Source organism: Suricata suricatta, chromosome 2 (genome assembly GCF_006229205.1).
Source record: "Suricata suricatta isolate VVHF042 chromosome 2, meerkat_22Aug2017_6uvM2_HiC, whole genome shotgun sequence".
Taxonomy (NCBI): Eukaryota; Metazoa; Chordata; class Mammalia; order Carnivora; family Herpestidae; genus Suricata; species Suricata suricatta.
The window spans coordinates 76,619,657-76,630,187 of record NC_043701.1 but is presented as its reverse complement, the minus strand read 5'-3'; positions in this window follow the sequence as shown (position 1 = coordinate 76,630,187).

Genomic DNA, 10,531 nt, shown 5'->3' with positions numbered 1-10,531 from the left:
TTTGGCTAATATATAATGCCCTGGGAAACATATCATTTCATACATGAAGACAGAGGGATCTTTGGGACTGTGAAAGATTCTGAATTATTTTCTTTTTTGCTAGTCCTTCATATTAGATTTGGGAAAAGTGACATTGGCCTTTGTTTTTCCATTATCACTGGCAAGTGATTCTTTCATTGAGACACTGCCTTCTTTTACATTCTCCCTCTTATGTAGAACTTTGCTTTCTGAGTTTCACTCAGAGTGTTTTCAAGTTTATTTATTTTGAGAGAGACAGAGAGAGAGTGGAAGTGGGGAAGAGGCAGAGAGACAAGGAGAGAGAAGATCCCAATAGAAGATCTGCACTTTCAGTGCAGAGCCTGATGCAGGACTCAAACTCACAAAGTGTGAGATCATGACTTGCGCTAAAATCAAGAGTTGGTTGTTTAACCTATTGAGCCACGTAGGTTCTCCTCACTCTGGTTTTTAGGGTTGAGTAATTTGAGAAAACTCTTAAGAGTACCTGTAATTTCAGCTGCTTTGCTATACAGTGGTGTGCTGGTTTCACCTAGTTTTCTAGCTGTACATTTCTCAAAAGCATTTCTCCTCAAATTGCTTTGAAAAGAATTGAGAAAATACATACAGGATGTAGGAGGGAGGTATTTCTGACTGGTACAAATGACATATTCCTGTAATAGACTTCATAAGAATACATGTATTTATTTTCAGTATAAACAGCCAATGATGGTGGGCAGTTAAATATTCTAACTTCATATCCCAAGGGAAAAGAACTCATTCTCAGAGGAAATAATAAGGTCTTCCACTTTCCTGCAACAATTCTGTGAATTACTCTGCTAGATTCTGCAATACTCAGATACCTGTAGTCTATAAAGTGCTTGTGTAGCTGGTTTTCAAAGTGTGTCTTGAGATCCCTGGGTTCTTGGGACCCTTTCAAGCAGCTTACGAGATCAAAATTGTTTTCATTATAATACTTAAACCTTATTTGCCTTTTTGAATTCCCTCCTCTCACAAGTGTGCAGTGCGGTTTTCCAGAGGTGGCTGGATGTGGGCTCTTGCAGCACATGGAGTACAGAAACAGATAGAAGAATGCATTGCTTTCAGTTAAGCCAGATATAAAGGGAATGAAAAATATAAGACATTTGTGATATGCTGGAACGGTCTCTCAAAGGTCCCCATCCTAATCCTTGGAACTGTAGATACATTATTTTATGAGGTAAAAAGGACTTTGCAGAGACAATTGCATTAAGGATTCTGTTATGGGGTGATGATTTTGGGTTATCTGAGTAGGGCCCAACGCAGTCATTAACAGTGAATCCTTACATGTAGAAGAGGACAATAGGGGTGAATGTGTCAGTGATGAGATGTGCAAAAGACTCGACAGGACATTGGTGGCTTTGAAGATGGAAGGGGACCTCAGCCAAGGGGTGTGGGAGACCCCTTAAGGAGAAAAGGCAAGAAAAATGGATGTTCCCTTGAGGCCTTCAGAAAGGAATATAGCCTGCTGTCCCTTGATTTCAGCCCCGTGAGAGCCATCTCCAAAATTGTAAGATAAAACATTTATGTAGTTTTAGGCCACTAAGTAACTTGAAGTAATTGGTGATAGTACCAGTGGGAAATGAATACAGTATTCATCGAAAGCTTTTTTAAAGGCCATGTTATTCTTCTGCTTTGCACACTTCAGTGAATCCCAGTTGCTTTCACATGAAACCAAGCTCTAGGGTTTTACTGTAAGGCCTTTGTCATGTGACTTTATTAATTCAGGGCTTTGCCTTTTTTGACTCCCTACCTTCCATCCTATATGCCATGCATATAAACTTAGTATTGGTTTTCAAAATTGCCAGTTTTCCCATGTCCTTGTTCTTTTGCACACACTATGTTCCCTGCCTACATAGCCCACTTTATTCATCTTTCCAAGCTCTACCTATCCTTATAAACTCACCATTGAACCCATCTGCCATGCAAAGCCTTGCCTCAGCCCTCCAGTCTGGTCTGCCTCTTTCATAGGTAGCACTTGCCTCATTATATCTAGTTTGTATCTATTGTCTGTGTTCCCACCCTGCAGTGAGCTACTTGGGTGGTGGTGGTGGTGGTAATAATGCCATATTTGTGTCCCTCCAGCATCCAGTACATCACTTGATTCACAGTATTCCTCAATAATGTTTTTATAAATTTATTCGTTCATTCATTTATTAATTTGAATCGACCTTCAAACATGATTCTATTACATACTCAACTGATCTTTGCCTTATTCTTCAGCCTCTCCTAGCTGCCAAATAACTTGGTGAGTGATCTACACATGTGGTTTCAATTTTCTTCTTCTCATGACCTTGTAATTACCCAACATGTTACTTCTATACTGGCTTTTCTTTTTCAAAGATACCTACTGATCCCTTCCATTCTTCCCTCTTTCCTTCCTTCATTCCCTTCTTCTTTCTGAAGAAAAGATCTTTGGCCACTACTACTCTGATCTTTCCTTCCTTTAGTTTCCATGGTATTACTGCTCTTTTCCTATTTCTATGGGTTTTTTTTGCTAGTTCTTCCTCTTTCCACACCTTACTTCTGGGTATCATACCACTATTAAACGGTTAAGCCTTGGTTTTTCTCTCTATGCAGTTAGTGTCTTGAAGACCCTACCCACTTTCATGGTTTCGTCACCATATGCAAAGATGGCTATGTCCGCAGCCAACACCTGCCATAGTCATTGTCAGTATGATCACTATGGAAGCCTTTGCCATTATCTTAAACAAAGACAGATACTGAAGTCAATTGATTCTTTGTAAGCAACTCTCCTTTCTCACTTGTCTTTCTCTGTCAGTGACCTCTCCACCATGCTCATTTCTTAGGTTAGAAATGTTGGAACTCATTTTTACATTCTCTATTTTTATCTTTTTATCTGATATGTTACCCAGGGTTTTTTTTTTTTTTTTTCTGCAGGCTATCTCTGAAGATTTGTCCTTTTTGTTCTATATTTATTTTCCTATGATCACCACCCTAACCTAGGTCCCCATTATCTTAAGAGCCACCTAACTTTATTTCATGCCTCCAGTATTTCTTCACATTAATCAGCCATGCATCCCACACTCTTCTCTCTAACCTACCATGAATCCTAGCACCACTTTAGCCTCCAAAACCGACCTCATCCTGCAGTGCTTTTTTTGTCATCTTCCCGTACAAGAAACTATGGTCACTTTGCATTAGTTATCACAAATTGCCCTACATGGGCTTCTTAAGCCCAACTGAACATTCAGGCTCACTTTGACTATCAAAGCTGGATTAACACCAACCTATTCAAAAGAACCAGGACACAGATTGCCACAGGGTGGCATCAGGTCTACCTCTTCAGAGACCATGGTAGCAGTTTAAAAGCATAGGAGGGACAAGGAAGGTGTCTGGTTTAGAAGTCCTCTGATGTTCAGGGGCAAGTTGTTCTTGTAACAATCCTAGAGGCATAGTTTCTAGGGTCTGTGCAAGGACATACCAGTTATGAGTCACTACATTTGGGGGCAGCTGAATGGCTCAGTTGGTTGAGTGTCCAACTTTGACTCAGGTCATGGTCTCATGGTTCATGGGTCTGGACGCCATGTAAGGCTCTGTGCTGACAGCTCAGAGCCTGGGGCCTGCTTCAGATTCTGTGTCTCCCTCTCTCTCTGCCCCTCTCGGCTCACACTCTGTCTCTCTCTTTCAAAAATAAACCAAAAAAATTAAAGAAAAGAAAAGTATCTACTTTCAGATAAGTCCAAAGTATGGCATCTGCATCAGTTTCTTTACAGTTAATTTATATTTCTTCCTGGCCCAAGTGTAATATTCCTATAAGTAATATTATGCAGCAATTCAGTGAACATTCTACTCTTACCAGGTTATCAGAGGAATTGTGATAGCAAATTAACTGAAGATTAGCATCTTGTGCAGAAAGGGAAAGGATTTTGTTAACTTTTTGTCCAAAGTTCCCAATTATGTTGGAATTATTGAGGTTGTTTTTAATCTTTCTCCATTTCTCACCCCATTTATTTAAACCTCTTTCACAGTATTCCCCAGGTAACCTCTTGTGATTCCCTCATCTAATATAGTATGAGTCACCAATATTTTCTCCCTTTGTTGTATTCCAAAATTCATTGCCTGCTGTAATTCTAGGCTGGTAGTATCTGTGTAAGAAATAGCCACAGAATATCAGAATCTTAGAGTTATGAGAGACATTCTCAATTGATGGCTGACAAATCATGGAAAGAGCCTAAGTGTCCATCAACTGATGAATGGATCAAGAAGATGTGGTTTATATATACAATGGAGTACTTCATGGCAATGAGAAAGAATGAAATCTGGCCATTCATAGCAACGTGGATGGAACTCGAGGGTGTCATGCTAAGTGAAATAAGTCAGGCAGAGAAGGACAGATACCATATGTTTTTACTCATAAGTATAACAGGAGAAACTTAACAGAGGACCATTGGGGAGGGGAAGGGGAAAAAATAGGTGGGGAGAGGGAGGGAGGCAAATAATGACTCTTGAATACTGAGAACAAGCTGAGGGCTGATGGGGGAAGAGGAGAGGGGAAGGGGGGGATGGGCATGGAGGAGGACACTTGTGGGGATGAGCACTGGGTGTTACATGGAAACCAAGTTGACAATAAACTATAAAAGGAAAAAAATTGATGGCTGAATTCTAAACTGTTGACATAAACTAGACATAGAACAAAGCTCAAACACCTATGGTTCATTGATAGATTGGAAGAACACTATTGCAAAACTTTTTAAGAGGTGAAAAGCTAACAGCTTGAAGTTAAAAAAATCACTTCCCACCCAAGTACCTAGAAGTACACATCTGAAAAGAAAAACAATGATTGTATGAAGACCAAAGTTGAGTCTTAAAAAGCTTAGGTTTCAGGAGAGGCTCACTACCGCAGGTGGAGTCAGGAAGCAGGAAGTTAAGCAGAGAAGGTGGAATGTGAGGGTTTAGGAGACAGAAGACAATGGATGTGGTTCAGGTTGACTGGTGTATAACTTCCAGCAAGTTAATTAATTTTTCTGTGCTTTAACACATGTCCATGAATGCACATTATGATATTTTTCTATTATTTACCTAAAGTAATATGGCCAGAATTAATGATGCTGTGAAGGGTTTCAGGTTATATGGAAGAGAAATTCAGCAGAATTAGAAGGTATTTTTATTTTTCCCACTGGAGAACAAACAATAGAGTAAGGAAAGGGAAAGTTATAATATATCTTTTAATTGTGTCTACATAGGCCAGTTAGAACAGAAATCAAAAATTTTTTTCTGTGCATTTGATCAATATAGGGAAGACATTAACTCAGGCTGATCTGTACTATCTGATTCTTTACTAGAAGAATTTTTGGATCTAAATTATTCATGTAATTGCTTGTTGGTTTTCTAACTTTTTATCTTTTTAAAAAGGTTTTTTTTCTTTCTTTTCTTTCTTTGTTTCTTTCTTCTTTTTTTTTTCTTCTTCTTCTCTGCATTTTAATAAAGAGAGAGAGAGACAGTAGGGAAGTTGCTGAGAGAGAGGGAGAGAGAGAATCCCAGGCAGGCTCCACACTGTCAGCTCACAGCCCCATGTGGGGCTTGATCTCACAACACTAAGATCATGACCTGAGCCCAAATCAACCAGTGTTTAACCAACTGAGCCACTCAGGTGTCCCTGTTTTTCTAACTTTACTTTTTTTTTTTTTTTTTTTTTTTTTTTTTTTTTTTAGTGGAAGAATCAAGACCAAATCCTTGATTCCTTGTTAGCTTTAAGATTGGCTGTTTTAAAATTGTATTTTGGACAAACAAAATGGGAAAAAAGTATTTCAAAATTAAGAACAAATTAGAACATTTTGTGAGGTACACATATAATTCTGGTGTTTCTAACCTAAAATCCAAAGCAGATGGACAAATTGAAAGATATTTGCATCCTAAATGAATGCCCAACCTAAATTATATTCCAGGTTTAAAATGCATACTGAAAGTGTGCTTGATATATTGTAGTATGTGTTTTTGAAAGAAAGGATTTAACATACAATAGGTATTGATAACTAACGTCCTCTCTTTCTTTCCTCATTCCTCCCTCCCCCCTCTTCCTCTCTTTCTTTCTTTCTTTCTTTCTTTCTTTCTTTCTTTCTTTCTTTCTTTCTTTCTTTCTTTCTTTCTTTCTTTCTTTCTTTCTTTCTTTCTTTCTTTTTCTTTCTTTCTTTCTTTCTTTCTTTCTTTCTTTCTTTCTTTCTTTCTTTCTCCTTTTCTCTCTTTTTCTTTCTCATTCTCTCTTTCTCTTTCTCATTCTCTCTCTTTCTTTCTAACCTTCCTTTTTTAAATAATGAATTTTATCAACAAAAACATAGGCAAGAACGATACTTTATGTGGTGCTCTATAGTTATCAGCTATCGTGACTGGGAAGTAAGTAATCTAATTTTCTCTTCCAGAAATTGATCCCTTATTATCCTCTCCTTTGCTCACATCAGTCTTGGCAAGTAAAAGTGATAGAGTAGACAGAAGTGCAACCCAGACTGCATTTAATCAGCCCGTAGAATTTATTACCACAGGAGGTCATCAAGTCAGTTAAACAGCTGGACTCAAAATGAGGTTGGGAGAATTTTATAACCAATAGCATTTATATAGTAAAGCAGGTGACTTAAGATTTTTATGCTTTAGGTTATGGGATAATACTTCAGTTCATAAAATATTAAACTATAGAATCAGAAAGGAAATTTTCCTTGCAAAATATTATTGAAGATCTTTGATAGAGACCATTTCTGATGTCTCGTGATGGACAAAAATGACCTAAAAATAACATAACAGGAATGTCCTTAGGTGGTAAGTTCAACATTTATTTAATACTGCAGCCAAATACAATAAGCAAGTTGTTAAGCAAAATTGAAGTTCTGCCTGACTCTGTCTACTTAGTGACAAAACAATTGGTTTAAAAGGGTGAAAATTCAGTTGCACAAATTACTGATATTAGGGGGACATGAAAAATTTTTGCAATTTGCATAAATCAGTGTAAAAATATGAATTGAGGCAAACCTCCTTGATGTATAAATACCTGCATGTATCTAAATCATAGCAAGTTGATTCAGTTTTTAATATAAAAATATTCCAGGGGTTCCTGGGTGGCTCAGTTGGTTAAATGTTTGACTTTGGCTCAGGTCATGGTCTTAGGGTTTGTGGGTTCGAGCCTGGCATTGGGCTCTGTACTGACAGCACAGAGGTTAGAGCCTGCTTTGGATTCTGCATCTCCTTCTCTCTCTGCCACTCCCCCATTTGCACTCTGTCTCTCAAAAATAAATTAACATTAAAATAATAAAATATCCCATTTTTATTGGTGGAGTTGGGGTATTCAGGTATCTTAGTAGTTGGAATTCTTTGATGGTCCTTCTGCTAGTTAGAACTATAATGTAGTTCTTTTTTCCTCAAAGTAGCTTGACAGGAAATTTGATAATATTAAATCTAATGCAATACCATTTAGTTCTCTGAACTGACTTTTAAAAAAAAGATATCGTCTAGGTTCTGAGACTGGAAGTAAAAGTGTTGCTCTTAAAACAGAAAAGCTTTTGGGGTGGAAGGGTGGCTTAGTCAGTTGAGCATCCAACTCGATTTCGGCTCAGGTCATGATCCCAGGCGCATAGGATCGAGCCCTGTGATGGGCTCTGCACTGAGTATGGAGCCTGCTTAAGATTCTCTCTCTCTCTCTCTCTCTCTCTCTCTCTCTCTGCCTCTGCCATTTATCACTGCATGCCTTTCAAAATGTCTGGCATGGTGCCTAATATAAAATAAATAGTTTTGGATGATGAACAATTACCTAATAGTTTAAGAGAACATTATGACTTTATTTTGCATTAAGTAGACAGGCCCTGATAGTAGTCACAAATTTTCATTATTCCATTACTCTGTAAATAAAAAAAGTTCTCGCCTCTGATTAAAAAAGAAAGAAAGAAAAGAAAAAGAAAACTAAAGAAAAACTGAAACCCAGAATTATCATATACCTTTCTTTTGTCTTAGGTGTTAATTTACTCATCATAACAGAGAATGTAGTCTCTGATGAGTTTTTTATAAAAACCCTTTGTAGTTATGCTCATATATGGTCAGTGCTTTGCCTAAGTGGTAGGAAATTTGACAAACTGACCATATGGCTTATAATGACCACATCCTGATGCAGCCTTTAGGCACACAAAGTGTTTTGACCACATCTGCTAGATCCTTAGGGGTAACAGTTTCAATCAATCTAAGCAACATCTTGTCAGGAGCACAAAGAATAGAGTGACGATTCTAAACTATACTGTGCATACGAATCACCTGGGAATCTTGTTAAAATGCAGATATTATGATTCATAGGTCTGGAGTGGGCTCTGTGACTCAGTTTCTACCAACCTCACATATGCTGCTGAAGCTTCTGGTTTGGGGTTCACATGCAGTAGGAAGAAACTAGCCACTAGAGAGTTTGACAATGTGACTTGTGTCTATTTCTCTACCTCTGTCTCCAGGCTTCTTGGTATTTTGTTGATGATCTTATACACTAATGATAGGGATTCACAACCTAAAGACTCTTACTACTCTTGAAGTTGCCCTTTTCTCCTCTAAGTTATGTAAATATTGTCCTCAGTCTTTTTTTGTCTTTGAATTTGTGGATCCAGAGTCATGTCCTATCTCATACTATGATTATTTTGTGGAGAAATAGCTGAATTTAAGGAAACCATTTAAAAATAGGAGCAAGCAAGTCTGTTAGGAAATATGGTTCACTTAAAGACTGATAGTTTAATTTAGAAATTAAAAAGGGTTATTTGATTTTAAATGTTTATTATTGGGAATAAGGGCAGTGTCATTGAAAGTTTCTCTGGAGCAGAGGTTTACATTTCTACTGAAATGACATCTGCCTATGTATACACATTTGTAAAGGACAGAGGAAAAAAGAAGAACAGTTTAGCCACAAGGTGGCAGTAAGATATATAAGAAAAAAATGCGACTTCAAATAAATAATGATTTCAGACCTATCTCTGAGGAAATGATTGTCAAAATAAATACCATTTGCTAATGCACTGGTATGCAGAAATGCCTTATAGAAGCTACTTACTTATGGCATTTTGGGATAATTGCATTCTAAATGGTAAGCTGTACTAACTGAGCATCTTTGTGGGTCCTCTGTGACCATTTGCAGAGGACAGTTGTCAGTTACAAAAGTGATTGCATTGTAATATTTTTTAGTTATTTTGGTTTCACTTACCCAGTAGTTCATATCATAAACTACGTACACATGTTCCCTGGATGTAAACTCTAGAAGCTCTGACAAGCCATCAACTGTACATGACATGTACTTAATTTAAACAGCTTTCTTTGTACAAAGAATACATGTATCAAAAGTTTTGAAAATGTTTTCCTGGTCTGCTCTTTGGGACATTGCATAACTTTGTTTTAAATCTCAAAAATATGCCTCATTTTTGGGGGCCTTTTTGTCTTAGTCATAAAGACACCTGTATTGTCTCCTAAAAATGACATTGATTGTGTTTTGAGTACCCCATCAGCAGTTCATTGGAAAGCTACGATTAAGATTATATAAGCAGCTCGAATAGAAAGGTGAGATGAACATTGCAGAAGCTACAAAGGTATCAGATGAACGCGGCACTCTTTTCCCTTTGGAAAAGGATTGCAAGGGTCACGGTAGAAGATGTTAGGAAGGGTTTTGCAAAGGACAAAGAGACAGATTGAATTATTCAATATGTGTTCCAGTTCTTTAAATAACTTTTCATAAGGGAAGCCTTGCCTTCCACATATTTAGGACTTGAAAATACCCTCAAATGCCGGCTCCAAGCCAAAACTTTCAGCAGCCCCAACTGGGGCTGGAGTTCTGGCTGGAGTCATGGGTGGGATTTCTTCTACTTCCTGCCCTTGGCAGGATGCCTGAATATCAGTTGTTTTGGGGCTGGAAAACATCCAGAGTGAAGCCAGTGCCAAAAAGCCAAGGAGTGACACCTGTGCAGGTGTGTCTCTGGCTCTTATTCAGAGATCTCCTGTGCCAGACCATCGGGACTGTAGTTTTGTTTGTTTTAGATGCTGCTGAGTGGCTGAGCAGCATTACATAAATCATATATCTAAATATGAGTGAAATTCCATTCAAATCAGTGCTCAGAAATGAAGAAGCAGTCTTTTTGGAATTTATGAACACTAAAGACTTCAGGTTTATGAAGCCTGCCATACTAGAGTACTCTTTCAATTACTCTATTTTGAATAAAAAAACACTGTTGTTTGAAATAACTCCACAGTATCGATCAGTGCTACATTATGGTACCCACAGTGGTTAAATTTAAAAAATAATGGGAGAAAACAATCTAGCAGAGACTTAGTGAGCATCCCAGGGACTGAAATGTCACAGTCAGAAATAAGGCTGGAAGTTTCTGTTGATGTGAGTTTGAAACCACTGGCAAGGAGACAGAAGTGCTGAAACCACGGAGGTTTATTGTCCAGTGATTCGGTGGTTGGTGAAGCAGTGAAGCCTTCAAAACTGAAGCTGCAGGGCTGCTGCGTGGCTCCGTGGGTTAAGCATCTGACT